General features: G+C 41.4%; 1 long non-coding RNA gene across 1 annotated transcript in view; it reads left to right on the top strand.

Annotated features, from left to right (window-relative positions):
• LOC125162732 (uncharacterized) overlaps positions 1-18,680 on the top strand; it is a 524,310-nt gene that overhangs the window by 251,112 nt on the left and 254,518 nt on the right. The window contains exons 3-4 of the long non-coding RNA XR_007151148.1: positions 727-780; positions 14,491-14,558. This is a non-coding gene — a long non-coding RNA (uncharacterized LOC125162732). The remainder of the gene's footprint in view (positions 1-726; positions 781-14,490; positions 14,559-18,680) is intronic.

The following is an 18,680-nucleotide window of genomic DNA, read 5'->3' as shown; positions in this document are numbered from 1 at the left end:
CTGAAACAGATCTTATCTAGAGGCAGTATCTGAGAGAATGTGCGGGAGGAGTAGGGCCTGGGACCAGGGTTGGGGTTGGGTGGGTATATGAAGTGTGGGGAAGTGATTTTGCAGCCTGCATAGCGGATGTGCATAGTTGGAAGCAGGGACCCTAGTTTGTTTCAGCTGCCACCTTTAGAAGTCTCCTCACCAGAGCTTAGCATATTCCAAGGCCCTCCCTGAGTGTGGGGTATTGTGGCCTGGCTGTGACTACTGGCTCTGGAAGTAGATAGCCCCAGTGGTGCCTGTAGAGTATTCAGAGACAGAACAGAGGGGGAGCTAGGGTTGCATGTTTGTCTGCACCTGACTTTTTCAGTGGCTCCCCCCCTTAAGATGAGAAGTAAGGGTTAGGTTTTGATTGCTAGAAGGTAGTAGGTTCCAGGAGTTGCCTTGGGACTATATTCACCCACTGAGATGACTGATTTTAGGACTGAGTTTTTTTGTCTGGAGGACTAGTTAGGTTGAGGTGGCTGCTCTTCTGATTTGATCTTGGTTATTGGATTAGTTAGGATAAATGTTCACCTACATAAAATAGAGATTCTAAACAAAAGTGGCTTAAATAAGACAGACTTTATTTTTCTCTCATGTAATAGTCTGGAAGCAGGAGGGTCAGAGCTGGTGTGGAGCTCTGTTTCATAAGATTGTCCAAAGACCTAACACTTTCTATTTTTTTCCCTCCATCTTTAGGGTGTTGCCCTTATATGAATGATCCTGAATGGCTCCCCTACATCCATGATCCAGGTAAGTGGATGGAGGAAAAAGGGAAGGGGTGTTGATCATTTAGGACCACAGCCTGGAAGTGAATGCATCACTTCCATTCACATGGTCTTGTCTAGAGTTTGGTTACATGGCCATGTATAGCTTCAGGGAAGAAAGACTGAAAATGCAGTCTTTCTTCTATGTCATGTGCCCAGATACAAATAGTTGGCTCTATTTCAAAAAGTAATAGAAGCATGAATATTGGGGGGTACAACTGGCTGATTCTGCGGGTATTTAACGAAGTATGAATCACCATGCTACTAGTTGGACTTCTGCAAACACATTTTCATCATAGAAGTAAATGGCCAAGGCTGAGAGGTATAGTGTCCAGAAGGAGAAGCCTGGTAGCCCCTGGTCTAATGGTATTAATTGATACTGCCACTATTAGTATTTGTTTTTCTGAGAGGCAGGCAAATATTCATCTAGGAGGCTGCCATTTATGAATGACTCCATGGATTCCTTGGTCTCTGGATTTTGGCCGATGGCAGGCACAGGAAACAGATTGGAAGGCAGGAGGCAGTGAGGTACTCCCACTCGCTCCCTATTGGCCCCTGGCAGGCATGGCGAATTCCCTCTGTGAAGGTCCCAGCTCCTATCTAGCAACCCTCTCGTAGCCGTAGCTCTTTTTAGGTCCCAGAAACCACCCCTTCTCCTCATTTCTTCAAGTCTAGAGCTGGTAACTGTTTCTGCCTGCTGTTGGTCTTGGGTGCTTCCTTATTACTTATTGTTTTCCCTTCACTTGCCTATACTTTTGAAAATAGTCACGCTATGAAATTCTCTTCATTTGCCTTCTCTTTGTTCCTGGTGAATTCCTGACTGCTTTCTTGGTGAATTCCTGACTGATGCAAACCTGGTTTTGGGTGTGTGTGGTCAGGCAAGCCTAGCAGAGGAGAAAGGAACATGGTATTTGTGGGTATGTGCAAGGGAGAGATAATGAAAAGAGGTCTCTAAGCTAAGTAAAGAGAAATGAGGGCATGAGCAGGGCAGATAGATCCAAAAAGTGGAAGAATCTGTTGTTGGGAAATCCCTCTGGAGTCAAGGAATTTGGGGTTTGGGGTACTAGAGTGAGTGAGTGAGAAATTGGGGACTATCCTCAGAGAATAGAGAGCTTAAAATAGAGAATTTGTGACTGATGCAGTTGTTGCTAATAACAATATTCAGGTCATTGGTTCTCAGCCCCAGCCTTTAATCAGAATTTCCAGGGGAGCTTGTAAAAAAATACTGGTGACTGGCTTCAGCTCTAGAGATTCTGACTGTAATTGGTCTGGTGTGGGACCTGGGAATTGTAATTTAAAAAAACTATCTCAGATAATTCAGATGTATGGCCAGTGCTGAGAATCAGTAGTCTAGGTATAAGCATGGGTGGATAGGAGGAAATGATCCTTAGCAGCCAGAGGTCAAGGAATTGAGAGGGCTGAGGCTTGGAAGAATCATCTACGTTGAAGTCACTAAAGGGGTAGCAGGGTTCATGGTGGAGAGAATTCAGTCAGTCTGAGGCTTGGAAGAGCTTGAGACTTAATTACTCTGGGGACAAATTTCTGGCCCTATCCTCTGCTCTTAGCACGGAGTCTATGTCCAAGGGCAAGGTTGGCTGTAGGTAAACTTTTCTTTGGCCTACTCCCTCTCCCAACTCACCTCCATCTTAGGTTTTCATTGTTTGCTCTTAGAGTTACCTTTTCCCACTGCTGGTGTTTGGGGAACCACAGATTCAGGGACTCTGCAATGTCTTACCTGGATCTGATTTTCTTGAGATCTGACTCAATTCCTTATTCTTTTCTAACCTATAACCTTCTTCCTCTACTCATCAAAAAAAAAAAAAAATTGCCTTTCCTCTGCCTGACTCCCTCAGGATTTTTTTAGTGGGTTGATTATTCCCAGAGGCTCATTCCTACCTCAGAACACCTAGTAACAAGCTTGTATATTGAGAGGGGGCTTCCCATATTGCAACACACGTGTTAGGGCACTCAGGTACACAAAATAATTCAAATCCTCTTTATTTCCAGGTAAGTGTGTGTAATACTGTCTAGCTTGTTGAGAGAATAGTCCATTTTAGCTGGAAGTTTCATCCTCTTTTATTTTCTACATGCGTGCCATTGTGGGGCCATTTAAATCAAATTCTTCTCTATAGCTGAGCACAAAACCTGCACATTTCTGGTTTTGCTCTTTCTGAAGATAATTTCTGCTGTTTAATGAGATCTGAGAATGAAGTCAGGCATGAGCAGGAGAAAGGTCACAGTGTGTGCTCAAAGGTATATTAACTACTGTTGGAACTGACATCGGTCTCCTTCCAAGAGGACAAAATTAAGCAGCAAATAGTAAATACGTTCAATGGCACTTTATTGCAAGTAGGACCATTTACAATGAAATAAGAATATGAGAATGGTTTCAAAGAGAAAATGGGAGTGCTTACAAATAGAACACATCTTACCGGTTAGAGTGGGAATGTGATTCCAGTCAAGGTTAATGGGGAAACGGTTAATGAAGGGTACAGATTCCAAAGCTGCATGATGCCATATTGTATCTCACAGAGGTAATTAATACTAGAGACTCTGGCTAAATGGACACATTATACACAGCAGACAACTTGAAATTCTGCACACCATATAGAGAGGCTCCTCTGGATGCTTTATGACTCACCCTGATACTGACAGTATGACATTAGAGTCCATGTTTTCCATCCCTTTTCCTTGTGGAGTCAGTGTGGTACATGGAAAGAACACCAGACAGAGAGAAAGGACAGGGGTCCAGCCCAGACTCCATTGCTAGGGGGTGGTGTGCAGCCTTGGGCAAATTTCTTCCTGCTTCTTTAGGCTCAATTTCCTCTTCTGTAAAATGAAGGGGTTGAGGAAAGTAATCTGTAAAGTGTTTTCCAGTTTGAATCTGAGATATTCTGCACTTCATTGTCATACCACCATTATCACTTAACCTACCTCATAATTATGTATGGATGGATATAGCTGGGTAAAAGATTGTATATGCAAATACAGGTGTGCATGAACATTTACCTATATTACCTGTTTGTGGCACATATGTGTACTTCATTGTTACCATGACTTTGAAATGACGTAACTGTAGAGATTTGTGTTTAAAAGCTACCATCAATGTTCATGTTTTTTTACCGCCACCCTCACATTTTTTCCCCCCAAGGGTAAGCTAACAGGAGTAAGGTTACCTATAGAATTAATGCCTGGGATTAAGATGAATGTGGGTGAAAGAGCCCCTTAGCCTGCTGGCTGCAGGATTATCTGTCTCTTAAGAAGCACCTTCTTTTCTCTCCTTTTCTTGCTCTGAACACCCGAGGCGGGAGAATGAGGCTAAGGATCTGTAGCAGCAGGTGAGGGAAGGAATGGGGATCACATTACATCCTTCACATTTAGCTGTCTCCTTGGGCTGTCTGGAATCTTCCCTGTTTGCCTACTTGAGTAGAGGGGCTTAAAAGTAGGGCATTTGCACACACTGATTTTTCATCCTAGTGATCATCTTATTGACAGGCATTGCTTCAGCTGGACAGTTTTCTCTCTGTGTTCAGGCCTGTTGGTAGGTGGCATCCCGAGGGCAGATTCCATTCTTATCCCCACCTGACAACTCACTCATTGCTGATTTTTAAAATTCCCAGGTGCACCTTGTTTGTTTCTCTCTTCTCTCCTTCCGTCAACCCCACTACCTATCCTTACTCTTGCTCCTCAAAAAACAAAACAAAACAAAACAAAACAAAACAAAACAAAACAACATACAGCCTCCGTGGGTTGTCTGGCTATAGAAGTTATTCATGCTTTTTTTAAGAGAAGTCAAGAAATACCTTCCTGTTGTTCTGAATGAAATAGCTTACAAAGGCCCACCAGATCCCAAATTTAGGAGGCGAGGGTGCCCAAGGAGTGACACACTAAATTTACACACTAGATTTACACACTAAATCTTCAGCTTCCACCTCCCTCCACAGACAATGGGAAGGAAAATCATGGAGGGTTGGCAGCCCCAGAGCCAAGTTACCACGTGACATTGACAGCTGCAGAATTGCACCTATTGATTGTGGTGTAGGAGCGAATCTTCCATCAACCTTTAATTGAGCTGATTCCCAAATAGAACAGGGTCAGCTTTTGCTGTGCTGCTGAGTCTAAATAGCTGTGACCAAGCTCTGGTTGATATCTCTTTAACAGACCCTCATTTGGAAACTTTTTCACATTCTGTGTGTTCTAGAACATTGGACCTTGGTTGAGAGGGTTCATCAGAATCACTGAGGGAAGTGGTTAATCCTAGAGAAGATGGTGCCTCATGCCAGTTATCTCTGATTCAGTGTCTGGACAGGAGGCTGGGCAATTGTATTTTTAATAAGCTACTTTTTAAAGGCGATTCTAATGAGTACCCAGAAACTTCCGGAGGATTCCATCACAAATTAAGAGACCTACTGACCAAGTGAAGGAGACAAAGAAATGCTGAAATTGTGAAATAATCATATCACATCTTGTTCTGTGGGAGGGAATATGGCTGCATGGATGTGAAGAGAAGTACATTAACACTCTTTTTGTGTGATTTTCAAGTGTAAGGACATTGCTCTTGCTCTTTTCTATTGCTGTGTTGCTTGCTTCATTTCAAGGAACAATTGGACTTTCTTGGAGGGGTCTATCATTTAGATACAGCTTCCCCTCAGACTCCATTAGGAGGGACACTCCCCAGCCATCACCGCGGACCTGTTGGTGAATCTGGCATTCACTGAAAGAATAAATTGGATTTCATTACATGATACTGTATAATGTAGGGTGACCTCCTCCCATTGTTATGTTGGGTGGATGCTCAGACAGTTCTGATTTTGATTTCCTGGTAATTGCTTCCTCATGGATTCAGCCTTTAAAAAAAATTATTTTTTATTTTTTTAGTCCCAAACAGATGCCTCCACCGATCCCTTATTGCCATTCTCAGCCTCCCTCAAAGCCTGACTTGTTCCTTAATGAATCCGCCGCACACTGAGCTGTGGCCAAGGAAAATCAAGAGGCCATTTCATCAAAATATCCGTGATGGAAAAGCCTGTTCTCATTCTGAACTTGTGTTTCACTTCTGTCCCACCTGACCTGGAGGGTCTGCCGTGGGGGTTATGGGAGGACATTTGAACCCTGGCTACTGTTAAAATGTCCTCATTCCAGTGACTCTACTTTGTTTACATTCCTGCTCTGCTTTGCCTTTGAAGCTGCTCCTTATTGGTGGATTGGCGGAGCCTTATGGCTCCCATACATTTTAAGGCTGCATTCCCCAGAGTTTGCCCCAGCGATGGAGACCTGCACTTTGTCTTTTAAGCAGATAAAAAGAGAGGTCAGTCAGAAGTAATTCCCCTACTCCTCGTATAAACAATTTAACTGCTGCAGCAACATACTTGCTTGGAATTACTCCCTCAGATTCAATTCCCTTTTCCTGCTCCACTTGTAAAAATGGTTAGTGTCCTCTATAAACTGCAGCTCACCAAGGTGCAAGGCTTGCTGTGCGGTTGTAGAATAAATGTTAATCTAATACAGGTTACTAGGTCAAATGCAATCACAGGCTTGTGGGAAAAGCTTAATACTGTTCTGCTTCTTCTAACACAGTAAACCTGGATATTATATGATAGGTTAAACACCAGTGAACCATGGCAAGAATTTTCTTGAAAGTAGGATTTAGTACAAAGGAAACTACATTGAAATGGTGACCTAGGATTGACTTTGCTCTCCAAGAGAGCATTCTGAGATGCTGAAGTGCACTGTGAAAACGGACTCCTTACAAATGTGATGTTCTAGAATTCCTTGCTCAGGGGATGAATGCCAGTTGGAGCAGCTGTGACACATCTAAAGGTTTCATATGTTGTCAACTATGACTTCCATTCCCCCTCATTCCCCAAAAATTCATGAGTGCAGATACACACACACGCTTACACCCACACACAAACTTTTCTTCTCAAATGTGAATGTGGCATTGGATGGCCTTTAGAATTTGGGTCCCAAGTTGAACATCTAGTAAACACAGTGTCAGGAGTGCGGAGCATATGTGGGCCAACTGCCTTGAGAAGACTCTATACAGATCTTCTTAGTGGCGGTGGACTCCACACTATTTTATGTGGATGTTAGTGCTGTTAAGTGTTCCCAGCCTGTATTTGTGATCAAATGCCAGGGCCGAGATGTACATATGCTAGCAGATGTATAATAAATGCTTAAGTAAATGAACATCAGGTTTTAGGGGAGCTGTAAAGTCTGGTTTGTGGGACCACTTAGGTTCTGTCCTTCATGGCGACAGGGGACTAAGCCAGGACAAACTTGGTAAAGTCTTGTGGGGGTCTTCGGGGAGGATGCACCGAAACTCTCATCATTAGCATCATAGTGGCAGTGCAGGTTCTCCTCTTAGCTTCCTACCGAAACCCCATTCAATGAGCAATCACAGCCAGAAAAGGAGCCCTTTCACACAGACTGGAACCCACTTCTCCTCCTGAAAGCAGCTGGGAACTCTGCTTTGTGTCTTCTTTTGGCTCTTAAGGAAAGTTCTAACCAGGCTCCAGGAAATTGTTTGATTTGTGAAAAATATATTTGTGCATTTACAAATGTGACCTAGCTCTCAAGTGATTAAGCTAGATCATTTAGCATGTTAGCTGAGTTAGTGTGTAGACATTTGATAAAAGGCCTCTTGCTGCTTGTGTTTGCACGTTAGATGATTGAATTAATCAGGTGATACATTCCTGGATGGTTATGAAACTCTCATGAGAGTCACTGCAGGCATGTATGCGACCCTTAGGAAAACTGCATAAATGAATAGGTGTAGGCTGGATGTAGATTTTGGTGAAATGCATTTTTTAAGTTCTATAAAAGTAATAAAGATTTTTAGGAAACAAACCCAGCGAACTGGATTTCATTACTGAACTCGGTTGTTGGCAGGAATGGAAGAGACCTTATATGGTTAGTTTTTGTGCGATGGCTCTGCATGGCTGTCCTCTCTGGCCAGCCTGTCCTAATCACCACTCCTGCAGTCCATCCCCCACCCCTTTTTTTGTGCTGTGAGTAGGCAGCAAGCCACTAGGACTCAGAAAAGGTGGCTGGAGGGAGGCAGCTGAAACGGACTCTCATTCAGATAGTTTCCCTGCAGCTGGTATTAGAGCTAGTTCCTTCGACAGAAATGGGGACCCCAAGGGCCTCCATTGATTGGGAAATGTCAAACACATAATACATAGATGACTTAAAATGCCCTAGGCTCCTTTTCTCTCTTTACTACAGACTGAATAGTCAGGTTTCTCTGCCTCTTTAGGACTCCATTTTCTCCCAAGTTTTTCTTTGAAAAGATGTAAAGGGAAAAATGTACCTTTCTCCATAGCTTCTGTGTATGCATTGAGCATAGAATGTTGGCAAGACCTATGCTGTGGCATGCTTTCTGTATGAGTTTGATACACAAGCATTATATTGGGGATGTACATAATCCTTCAAATGGGTAGAAGCCAAGCTGGCAAGTTTTTAGGCAATGGCTTGCTCAGGATGAAAATGCCAAAGAATGAAATATCTTCTTAGGCTGCCACTGGCAAGTTCAGAATGGAGACTGGCCTCTATAAAGATGTCTTTTCTGTGAGTGAACATGGCCTTAGGGGTCAAATGAAGTTTTGCTCCTTCTTGGCTGTGTGACCTGAGACTACCTAAGCACTTTGTGCCTCAGTTTCTTCAGCTGCAAAATAGGAGTGATATCTAACTTCCCCTTTGTACCTTTATGACAAGTAGGGTGGACATGGGCCTTGGACATGCTGCCCTGTTTGCAGCAACAGGTCATCACCTTTCTCGTTTCCCTCAGGCTCCCGTTTCACTGCATTTTCTGACAGTCTTGAAGGCCTGAGCATTTTGCTCCTACCCTTTGGTCTTTTTCTGACTTTAGGTGTTTCTGACTTTTCCTAGGGACACCTTTGCCCTCCTTCCTGTCCATACTCTCCATCAGCTGACTGGCTTGGGTGGGTGATTCAGGTGTCTCTCCACAGGGCTTGCGGATGTCAAATGGTGGATTGTGCGTGAAACATCTAATAGAGGGTAATAGATAATTCTTTGTCCTCCTTCGTTCCCTTCCCTTTCCCAAGAAATGCTGTCAATTACCAGATGAGGCAATTTGGGACATCACTTAAAAATCTCTGCGTTTGTGGATAATAGGTATAATAATGCCCATTCCACCGGGTTAGGGGAAGAGTCAATGAGATTAATAGAGGTTAGGAAGTCCAAATCCTGTTATCTTCCACCAAGAAAAGTCAAGGCCCCTCAGCCAAACCCAGGGATAGGATTTGAGAATCAGAACCATCCAAGTGGTAACAAGTATTTGCTATCAGGTCTGACTTACCCAGTAGACACAGTACATACAGAGCTTAGGGTACACGATACTTTTAAAGACCCATGAAAATATCTTAATTTCTTTCTATGCCAGAAGGAAAAAGGTAAACTTTTAGAGTGAAGGAAGTTTTAAAATACATAATATTAATAAATGCATTTTATAACAATACAGTTGTAAAATACAACCTTTAATAGTTTTTGTTTATGGAGGAAGGCAAAAGTGTCCCCAAGGCCCATGAAGGTCATATGTGGCCATGACTTACTTCATGAGACTTGAAAGTCTCAATGGCTAATGCACACGTCACCCTTTTGACAGAAATTCCTATATTTTTTAAAATGTTTATTTATTTTTGAAAGAGAGGGAAAGAGACAGAGAGACCACGAGCAGGGGAGGGGCAGAGAGAGAGAGAGAGAGAGAGAGAGAGAAAGAGAGAGAGAGACAGAAGATCTGAAGTGGGCTCTGTGCTGATAGCAGAGAGCTTGATGCACGGCTGAAACTCACAAACCATGAGATCACGACCTGAGCCAAAGTCGGGCGCTTAGCCATCTGAGCCACCCAGGTGCCCCAGAGATTCCTATCTTTTTTCATGCACTCAGAAGGAAGTTCCTCACAGATGAGCAAAAATGCTTAATGCTGGTCACTCTAAGTGAAGGGAACTGGTAACAGTCACCAAAACAAAAATGTGTTTCTTCTGCATACCAGAGGGCTATTGTAGGTAAGGAGACCCAGCCTCTGAATGGAGAAAAGTCTAACTATTTCTACTTGTACTTGATTTTCTATAACCAGAGAACAGATGTGGGATTTATTTGCCATCAGGTCCAAAAAATTCTGGGATTGGGAAAAGTATGAGCAGTTTTGTCAAATGTAGAATTACATGGAAATCCAGGATTCATCATGCATTGACTCCTCGGCCACACAACTTCCAGGATACAGGGAATACAAATGCATTTAGCTCCCATTAAATAAGAGGAGAGAAAACCAGACGTTCCTTCACTGAAATTACTTCCCTGAGTATAGGGATCAAACAGGACTCACAATCAGGGAGTCAGAATGTGTTCTTTAAACCTTCAAATTACTGCAAATGAGGTGCAAGCCTGTGTCTTTACTCTGTGCCCTTTCTGCCTTGTTTTAAATCCTCTGGAGGGGTGATTTTCCTCCAGACAATTACATCCCATCCCTAAGAGAAGGATGGCTACTGTGTGTAAAGTCATTCCAGCTAAGCACTATGGGCTCTAATTTCATCACAACATTATGAAACTGATCAGTTTCTTTGTATAAAATCTTAAAAGGGCTCTATGGACTCTTTAAGCCAAAAAAGGGCTTTTGAAAGCAGTTCAGGAAATTGCCAGCATGGAAGCGATTTCCACATGTGTCTCTCAATATTGCAATCTCTCCCTTTAGGTGCTGATCTTTCCTAGACTGTAATAAGAAATGAAAGAACAGCTTATTTTTCCTTTTAAAAAGAGGCACAATTAAAAAAAAAAGTCCCCAAGAATCTTGTATGTGGGAATGACATGCAGACCATTAGCTTTCTTTCCTTGGCTTTCAGGCTGATCTGTATTCTCAATTTGCTATAAGTATTCCATTCCATCTAGGTCAGGAAGAATTACTTGTGTGTAACTGAAGTGGAGTGTGGATTTTAAGCAGAGCATGTGATCCTAAGAATGCAGAAAGATGGTATAAATTTGCATCTTCTTAAGAGGAACCCTGTCTAAAAACACTGAAACCATTTTAATCTAATAAAACAAAAAGGGAAGGGATGGAAATTCCATCCGAAGACTTCACACAACCTTTTCATTTCATTTGAGTAAAGAATTACAAAATCATCTGTCCAGCTGTTAAATGCCTTTGAGGGAGATTTTTTAAATTGTAGTGCACACTAAAATGGAAGGTTAATATCATGCTTTGGAGACAAGGGGAACAGCTTCTATTTCTGGGTAATGAGTCATGCCCTTCTTCCTGAAGACCTTTCAGAAGTGAGAGTTGAAGTTACCTGTGGGCTAGAGAGGCCATTGCTCCAGGAAGGCCTATGTCATCAATGAGGACACACAACACGTATCCTTAGGGACATCTGAGCCCCTTTGATGCCCTGCCATGGAGTACAATCTTGGCCTCCTCCTAGCAGGGTTGATGATTATTTACTGGAAACTGACTTGTGGCTCATTTTGTGGTATTTCTTAAGCTGCTGCTTTTGAATTTATATGAGTGTTAGCCTTGGTCTTTTTCCTTCTTCTCTCACTTTGCCACTGGGCCATGCAACCCACATGGAATTGGATTTCTTGGAACAGATTTCCTGTCGATTGATGCTCATGCTTTGTCTTCAACTCAATTTCATGTGTCAGAACCTTAGGGTGACATATACGAATGAATAGGCAAATTGCACTTAGTACTCTTCTGGCAAGTTATCTGAGAACTTCAGGGTAATTGCTTAAAGAGAGTTTTTACTCTTAAATCTGGTCCTAAGCATTCAAGTTAGTTCAACTTCACAAATATTTTTGAGCATCCACTGAGTGAAGATCTATGACAGGTGCCATAGGGATAGAAAGATGTAGGAGATATGGTTTGTCCCTCAAGGACTTTGCAATCAGGAAGGGAAGACAGAGAGTATGGAAGAACTCTAGTACATGAGATACTCACCATACTATCATATAGACTGTGGAGCCCTGCAGAGAGTTACGAGTGGGGAATAGGTGTTGTTGGGATTGAAAGGTGAGAAGAGTTTTATCATGTAGAGGGGATAAGAGGTGAGGGCATTTGGAGCAAAAGGTATAGGAATAAAGAAGCATAGAAGAGTGAATCATCACTGTGTTTGTGTCTGTGTGTGTGTGTGTGTGTCTGTGTGTGTGTGTGTGTGTGTAGAAGGGAAGTACAGGGCACTGCAGACCTTGCATGCTGGATGCTGCTAGAGATACAAAGACAAATCAGGCTCCATGGCCTCCCAGTCTAAGGACTTAGTGTGGAAGACAGGCATATGCGTAAATAACTTTAATGGATAATAGACTGTGAGAGAGACTAGGAGAGAAGCATATGCCATACTCTGTGTGCATCTCAAAGAGAAATTTAGGAAGGAAGAGTTTAATGGGACATAACATGATTAGATCCAGGGAGTAAGATAGAAAAGTCAAAGATGACTTCTGCATTTCAAAGACCGTACTCTGAATGATGGAATAATAGACACAACACATTTTGCTCCTTGTTCAGATAAAATTTATGACTTTTTTCTCTGATTCAAGATAAGCACATACTATAGTTTTAGTCACAGTTTGATGTATTGAGTTGTCTGATGTTCTCATAAATGCAAATAAAAACTGAAGTCTGCCAAGAAGGAAGACAATCTACTCTTGCACTGGCCTCAAACCCTATATGCAAATAGGTACCTTCTGAAATGAGTGCCACACAACACGTATGAAGGGTCAATGTATTTGCAAGTAAGTAAGGGGATGGAATAGAAGTGGTGAATTTAAAACTCAGAGGAGTTATCTATCCAAATCCCTAATATTTGGGAAAGTCTCACAAATATATTTTCTTCCAGTTACTGTTGGAATGGCTGAAGAGAGATGGCCTGGTGGGCTGTGGATGTGGAAGGGAATGATCTGTATGTCAGGTTTGGATAAGCTACAGCTCTAAAGGATGGGAGACGGGAAAATGTATATAATATGCATAATGTCTTGAGAAGAATGGAAGCGGGGTTGAGTCTGAGAAGATGGCTAAGGGCTATCATTTACTGAGCATTTATAGTTTGTCAGCACGACTCTAGCCACATTATGCTACTAGCTCACTTGAAAGATCATAATCTTTCACAGTAGATTTTATTATTATATTTATTTTACAGATGAATAAACTGAGGCATTAAGATTAAATAACTTGCCAAGACACACAACTCTAAGTGGGTGGTACCCAGAGTCTTTGCACTTAATCCTTTTGTCAAAATAAGTCTTAATAACAGAAGGCAAGAGAAGAGAAATATTTGACCTTAGGGTGTTCCTGTATAAAATTATATTTTGATTTGGGGAAAAGAAATACGTAAAACCTTGTTAAATTTCCTGGGGGAAAGGACTGAATCAGAGAATCATAATTTTAGAATTTTCAAGAACCACGATCTATTGTCATTCATGACGATTTCTCATTTTTTGGTTAAGGAAATTGAGACTGAGAATCAATTAAAATGATCTCATGTTTGCTGGAGGTTAAGAACATACCCAGCGCACTGCTGTCTAGTGAGGCAGAATGATGCTTGCCAGCTTGTTGACATGAGCACACATGGGCAAGGACCATGAAGTAAAGATCAAACATCTTAACACAGGGCTCTGGCTCTGGAAGAGAGCCTTATAACATGAGAGGGTCTACTTGACTTTCTAGGGAAGCAAAGTAGAAGTCCAGTGGGCTTTTGATCCAACTTTCAAGTGAAGTGTTCACACTCTCCTAAGGTGCTCTGATTGGTTGTCCAGTCTTGGCCACCGGAAGACCAGGAATTATACTCCTTTCTTTTTCCATAAATTTACTTCTAATAAATTCTCAGTGTACAATATAGACTCTGTGTTGGCTGGCAACTTGCTTTTCTCAACAAATCCAATACACTTCGGTGTTCATTTGATGGTTGATTGAAGTCCTTATCAAGTCTGTCTGAAAGTGTATGAGGAGGGTTTGCAAAGTGGCAAGGTGTCTGGCAGATAACCTTGTGCTGGCTTCAAGTTCAGACTCCACAATGACTTGCAAGTGGTATAACCTTGGGCAGGATTCTTTACCTCTTTAAGTCTCAATTTTCTCATGTTTAAATGAGTGAAATAATAATCCCTGTATCATAGGGTTCTGTGGAGGATTCAATGAGCCAATACAGATAAAGGGCTTAGCACTTGCCCGGCTCATAATGAGAATTCAATATGTCTTAGCTAATTACAACAAACAAAATAAATTCTTTATAAACTTGTGTAAATTCATCGTTATTGAAAATATAAATTACAGTAAGATATAATGAGTCTATTATAATTATAGTAAGATAGAGTTACCAAGTTTTTTACTGCACAAGGCAAACTTCTTTTTTTAAATTGAGTTTCCAAACTGAGAGTCCCTCTCAGTAGGGCAGGTAACTGGTAACAAGTGGTCATTTTTTAGAAAACCTTTTATGGAGACTACTGTGTTGTTCAAAGTCAGTCATGTGAAGACTTCTGTGAAAAATCTCTTCCAGAATTTAGAGTTAGGGAATGACTTTCTCCCACTGACATCTTTCGTACATTGGAAAAGGAAAGCCACTCACAGTCCTGCTCGTTTTGCTTTGACTGTCAATGCTTTGGTGCTAAGTTTTTATGTTCTGTTGCAGAAAGGTAGGTTAGCATGAATTTGCTTTTTCTTTTGTCTTATTACTCATTTTAGTGTTTTCTTTTTCAGTTTTATGACTTTGGTGCCTGATATCTTAAGCTTTCTCAAAACTCTTTTGTAAGCTGGAGGAGAGAAATGTAAGTAAATACCATAACATAATATCACGTGGGTGGTTTTTCTTATAAACACACCCTCTGCCCAATTCTACACACCTGGTTTGCAGTGCTTTTTATTTGACCCAAAGTCCAATCAAAATGGCAAAGTTGACTTTTATATAAACACTTATTTTATGTTTTAATAGAAGGGGCCATGAAAGTCCTACCCTCACAGGCATTTAATTTCAGTGGAGAAGGGGTCTTACAAAGGACTAGAGGTAAAGATTGTTTTGTGGACTAACTGACCAGGTGGGGACATAACTTGCTAATGAGCCAAAGCAGTTAATAATCATAAAAAAAGGACAAATAACCAAACAAAAACAGCAGTTAACATTTCTAGTATATTTTAAAAAGCACCCTCATATACCATGACTTATTTGTCCTGTCAGCCCTGCAAGTAGGAAGCCTTACTTTCAGCTTCATTTTAGATGAGAAAACTAAGGCTCAGTTATGGTAACAGACACGCCCCAGATCTCACAGGAAGTAACGGATCTTAATTCAAAATCCTGGGTTCTGCTTACTAGTCCAGGCTGCCTCCCTAAGGCCTAACCTCATGAGTACAACAAGGAAAATTCTCTTTTAACCTCTGGCCCTGTGTCCAAAGGTTTGTTCAGTAGAGGACAGGGAGCAGCAAAGAGTTCTAAGTTAGAAATAATTATCTTTCAAAATATCATATGACTTCACTCATACGAGGACTTGAAGATACAAAACAGATGAACATAAGGGAAGGGAAGCAAAAATAATATAAAAACAGGGAGGGGAACAAAACATAAGAGACTCTTAAATATGGAAAACAAACAGAGGGTTACTGGAAGGGTTGTGGGAAGGAGATGGGCTAAATGGGTAAGGGGCATTAAGGAATATACTCCTGAAATCATTGTTGTACTATATGCTAACTAACTGGGATGTAAATTAAAAAAATAAATAAAACTTAAAAAATAATTGTCTTTCATATATACTCCATCGAGGTTTTTCTTTTTCTTGCCTACAACTAGAGATACTTAAAATCAATCTCCTCTTAGTTGGGGGAGGTTTTTGGCAAAGAAATTTGTGCAGTAGCAGTTAGCCAGGCCTACCTGTGTTAGAGTCACATTTGCCCCAAACTGCTGTACTTTCATGGGTCTGAGCAATGAGGAGGTTGATATCTACAGCTGTAGAGCCACAGCTGTGGATTCTGCATAAGGCAGATCACGAGTCTTGATGAATTTTTCATGTCTGAACTGAGAATCTTTGCTATTGGGTAAAACAGAAAGTGACCCATGTAAGTTAGACTCCATGCAGGAAGAGTCACCTACACCAGAAGGTGGGATTTCCTGGATACCTAGGACAGCCTCTAGGCAGAGTTCATCAAACATCTGATGAGGAGGGATGGGTAGCTAGACTTGATTAGAACTGGTTTTACCCACATGTGAATTGTATTTTATGTGTGCATGAACTGTTTGGTGGTGGTATGTGGTACATTTCTTCATGTGAGTTTACTTTTTCCAGAACCTTTCCTTTTGTTATCATTATAAAGCACTGAGTTGTAAGAACTCCTCAGGTATTGATATGGTGAAGTCACTGACGGGGTGGACCTGTCCACCTCCCTGGTTAGCAGAGTGGGCTGACAGATCAACGGAACTCCCAATAGTCTGTGCCTGTTTCCACTTGGATGTGCCACTGCTTGCCATCAAGAGGGCAGTATTTTCTTGAAGATTCCATTTGAAGATTGCTCAGAATGTTTTCTTCTGGAGAGCGTGTTTCCTTTTCATAGTCTTGCCTGACACATGGAAATGAACATGTCTATGCATTTCTCTTTAACATATCCTAAATTTTCAGAGTTAGAACTTCTAAGGTCTCATTTGAAGGTCAGCCTCATTTTCCAAATAGGCCAGTACGAGTTTCAATGGGCAATGTGAAGTTTGAATGATCTTGTCTTTCTGGAAAACTTAACATTTTGTTTTGTTTGCTCCAGGCGCACCCCTCCCCAAACCACATTCTTTTCTTTTTAGCTTATGAGAGAACAAAAGTCCTATCAGGAGTAACGAAACCACCTGAACCATTCTTTTTATATTTCCAGAAATAGTTTATGGGGCCACTGAAAGATGTTGATGCTATCTTTTTAATATTCTGAGAAATAATCCTATTAAACAAAAAACAAGGGAAACTGTTATGCCCACAAAGCGGAATTACCCAAAGCCGACTGGCAGGGGTCGAATTTCTTTTCAAAACCGTAGCTGTATGCTGCTTCTATCGCTCCATCTAGGGCTTGGTGAATGAGCAATAATTTGTGGATTCTGCTCATCTCTCTTTGCGAACTTTGTTCTGTGGAATTAGATACAACTTTGACAAATTAGAAAAGGCCTCCCTGTGCCCGCTGTCCCCAGAGTAACACAGTCCACTGATTGTGCGCTGGGCTTCTGAAGTCCGGCCGTGTCAGGCCATCAGCAGCAGCCCCGCCACCAGAGTACGCTTTTTAATAAGCAGGTCTGTCAGCACCGGGTTCTTCGGATCTTCCGACCTCTCCTTAATCCTTAGGACGCACTGACTTTCGTCTCTGTTTCACTTATGGCAGAAGGCCCTGTGCCGGGAAAGAAATATCTTCTTTGTTTACACCATATAGGCAACAAAATTAACCTTTGAGATTAACTGTAAGTGAGTGAGGATCATGTTTTATCTTTCCCTGGGACAAGGGGTAGAGATTAACACGTGCATAAAGGGAGTGAGCATGTACACGTGTGTGCATGCATGTGCACATCCCTCCTCCATTCACATCATAGCCCCAAAGAACTTTCTGCTCCTGTTCTCTCTCTCTTTTCTTTCTTTCTTTCTTTCTTTCTTTCTTTCTTTCTTTTTTTTTTTTTTTCCCACATAGGGTTTATTCTGCGTTGGATAGACCTAATAAATGGTATTCCAGTTTTTTCTAATCTTTCATTCCATTTCAACTCTTAGAGAAAGGAGAAGCATATAAAACATCAACATATTAAATGACGCCCAGTAGGCCTATGGATAAAAACTTATCTTCGGCTAAAGACACGGGATCATCTACTTTCCCAGTGGAATTCTTTGGCCCAGTAGAAGTAAACATTGTCTCAGTGTACAGCAAGAATGATAAATGATTCACAAAGATAGAGGAAAGTGTCTCTTCACTGGTTTACATGTCAATGTATTCATGTTTAATAGTGCCAGATGGGAGAGTTGTGGTTCTCCAAGATACAGGGAATACTAGCCTGGTAAATACTTCTTTCCTTTGGGCTCCCCACCCTGCAAACACAAACTAATAGGAAAAATGAGAGATCTTGTTCATATTCATTTCTAATTTATTATGTTTAAACTGCAGTTTGACCAATTACACTTGCGGAACATTTTTTAGGAGTTGACATAAACATCAAAAACAACAGTTATGAGCAAAATTTGTCCTGGGGAGAGAATGGAAGCCAGCTGCCTCAATATAGATGTTATTCTTGATCTCTGGAAATGTCTAAAGGGTAGGACAAGATGAGGTCAAGCATTAGATGATTTCTGACCTGTGGAAAGCCCAGAAATGGACCTCAGATGTCCACTGTATGCTGCTGACAGCATAGGAACCACCCATTCTGCTGTGTGCTCTCCATTTTTGATGGGGTCTTAACCTTCAAAAACCAGCTCAATAATGACAAGGAATCACCACCACCATGGTGACTAAATCCAGGCACCCTACTTATGGCTCCTGTCTCCATTTCTTGAAGTTGCTGAAATGTCTGGGACTTAATAAGGTAGTGATTCATTCTGGCCACAGCCATTTCTTAAAGCCAACAGTTCTATTAGAAACATATTATGATCCCAGTTTCTTCATATTTAGTTGGATTCTATGGAATTTGATTACTTTTATAATTTTGTTGCCTTTCATCAAACAGGATGATTTTCTGCTGGTTTCAGTTCTATGCTCTCTCCCTCTCCTCTCTCTCTCCCTCTCTTTTTTAATAAACAGAACAAAATAAAGTGACATGTCAGCACAGAGATATTTTATTTTTCACTCAACAGTGGCAGTGACCATAACAATTAAATAGAAGAGAAAAGGGACTTTGTTGTAGGTGCACAGTTGAGGTTATGCAAAATGGAGCAATAAGCAGGTCAGTTGCCAGG

The sequence above is a fragment of the Prionailurus viverrinus genome, chromosome A3, assembly GCF_022837055.1.
Source record: "Prionailurus viverrinus isolate Anna chromosome A3, UM_Priviv_1.0, whole genome shotgun sequence".
Taxonomy (NCBI): domain Eukaryota; kingdom Metazoa; phylum Chordata; class Mammalia; order Carnivora; family Felidae; genus Prionailurus; species Prionailurus viverrinus.
This window is presented reverse-complemented; position numbering and strand designations above follow the sequence as displayed.